At 46.3% G+C, this 2462-nt stretch overlaps 1 protein-coding gene across 1 annotated transcript in view; it reads left to right on the top strand.

The window, feature by feature from the left end:
* Positions 1 to 1720: 1720 nt before the first annotated feature.
* Positions 1721 to 2462, top strand: part of tmem74 (transmembrane protein 74) — a 3331-nt gene continuing 2589 nt past the window's right edge. Inside the window, exon 1 of the mRNA XM_007563531.2 lies at positions 1721 to 2389. The gene's annotated coding sequence lies outside the window, so the exon portion shown is untranslated. The remainder of the gene's footprint in view (positions 2390 to 2462) is intronic.

The following is a 2462-nucleotide window of genomic DNA, read 5'->3' as shown; positions in this document are numbered from 1 at the left end:
CCTGTATGCTGCAGCAGTGTCACATCCATATTCTCTCTCTTTTTTATTATTATCATTCTCAGAGGTGGTGGTGCATGCTTGTGTCAGGAGACCTTCTGTGAGGACAACTGTTAGACATGCTGACTCTCCAGGCTGCGCCTCCTCGTGCGAGCCTGGTGTCCTTGCCAGCAGGAAAAGTGGTGCACTGTTGCAGAAGGATGGCATCTGATAGTTGGCCGTTGTTGCTTCCTCTGAGAGGAACGCACGGTCGGATTTCAACTGCCTCCAGCCACCTCTCCCTGCGTCGGATTGACCAGTGATGGGCTACAATCTGGTCAAGCGCACCATAAAGCATTATGATCCATCGTCGAGTGAGACACGAGCGTCCTCGCCCTCCTCCGTGTCCCTGTGAACTAATTCTGGTATCCGAGGTATTAAATCTCTTGCCCCCGTAATTCTTCCCTCTCCTTTTCCTCTTTCCCTCCGTTTCTGCTCATCACGTTAAATGGAGTCTGGTCGGGACGCGAGCCAAGAGCCGTTCACCCAGCCACCAGGACTCCCAGGAAAAGCAGCAACTGTATTTATAGCTCTGGTCCGCCTGCGCCAATAAAAGTTGGAACAATCAGCAAAGGAGCACAGAGTTCAGTCTGAACATGGATTAAAGCACTTTGAAAATATATAGCGGACGATACTTAAGAGTGTGCGTTTGTGCAGTGCCACTACCTGGGATGAAAACAAACCATCAATGGATGGCTTGGGAAGCAACGAAGACAAGGGCTCAACGTCTACATGACACAAAGCTCCAAAATGATAATATGAGGCGGGTCACAGAGAGGGATGACCCGTCAGATCTCTGGATTAAAGATGGATTACGATGGCTTTGGCCTACTGACCATGTGGTCATCTGAGAGGGCACAACTGAACAGACGGTGCGCGATGCACGTTGTTTGACAAGGTCAAACACAGCGCATTACACAGCTGGATACCTTTTTTGTGTGTCATTGTAACTACATTAACTGACAGCATTTCCACACAACAATAGTGGCCACATGCTCTATATTCATCATGTATTGCATATTCCATTGTGTTTGACAATGAGTTAGCATCCCGTTGCCTGTTTCCTCTATATTCCATTCATTTCAAAACCAGTGTATTCTAGTTTCAGAGAAAGACAGATAGACAGATCTTTTCAGCTTTTCTCATGTTAAAGGGAGCATTTAAGAACACCTTTGAACACAGAGGCATGGCAAGCAGATGATTGTTAAATGAAAAAAAATGATGAAACAGAAAACAAGGTGATCACAGGGATGTGTGCGCCTGAATCAAACTGTCAGTAACAGAAGAATCCAGCGAGGAGTGGATGGTCAAATGCTGAGGGTGTGACTGATGGAACAATGGACCTGGAGAGATGAGTGAGTGCAGCTGTGAGAGGAGAGGAGGAGGCAGGCTGAGGGAGAGACGGAGAGAGAGAAAGAGAGAGGGTAGAAGGTAGCTGGGGAAATTATAAATCTAACAGTAACAACAGTAACAACTAAACACAAGAAATAAACATGATCAGAGACAAGCTTTATCATGTTCTTAAATAACTAAGAGCAGACTTATCTACTTAAAAATGGAGAATAACTAAGGTGAAACAAAGAGAAGGAATGATCCGAAATCTTGACAAAAACTTCCTTTTTAATGCGTAAAACTTTTACTCTGAAAACAAAGGACCAAACAAAGAATTCTGGTTGTGTCGTGAATATTGCTGAGATGTTGTATCTAATTTTAAAGAGACCAATATGTGCATCATCGCCCCGTCTTTTGGGATCTGGATGTTCTACACTCCTTCTGCTGCCAACCCCAGGGAGGGCGGAGGGGGGAGGAAGCCACCTGTGTATTTTAACCCTAGAGACGTCCCTGGATACAGAGATACACGGATACGCAGAGTGCTAATCTCATGTGACATCATAAAAAAAGACCCGACTTCATTGGCAAATGGGCATCTGTTGGGACTGTTTCCAAAGGAAGGAAGCATTCTGACCAGAAGGGAGGGGAGAGGGAAAAAAAAAAATCAAGTTCCGGGTCTTCCCTCGGATCAGCCTTCAAATCCTCATCTCCGCTTGTGTTGACTGACTGGCAGTGATCTCAATCGGCTCACAGATAGCGACGGCGCTCCTTTCAGCGATTCATAGGCGCTCTCTCTCTCTCTCTTTTTAGCGTGTGTGTGTGGGAGGGACTAAAGGAAAGCTCCCCTCCGCCACAGCATCGTGCATTAGAAGGAGGAGGGGAAATGGGGGGGAACTCAAAGCACACTCGCCGATAAGGTTTCTTTTTTTCTTCCCCCCTAATCTCTCCTCCTGGTTCTGTGGCTGGAAGAAGAAGAAGAAGAAGAAGAAGAAGGAGTCGATCGGGATGCTGAGGTAGCGCGGTGAGTCCGTCCGCCTCTCTGTGTCTGTTATATCAGTGCGGTGTGCTGATGCGTTTTTTTTTTTTTTTTTTTT

This window comes from Poecilia formosa, unplaced genomic scaffold, assembly GCF_000485575.1.
Source record: "Poecilia formosa unplaced genomic scaffold, Poecilia_formosa-5.1.2 Scaffold0, whole genome shotgun sequence".
NCBI lineage: Eukaryota > Metazoa > Chordata > Actinopteri > Cyprinodontiformes > Poeciliidae > Poecilia > Poecilia formosa.
Note: the sequence above shows the minus strand (reverse complement) of the source record. Positions and strands in the feature narration are given on the sequence as shown.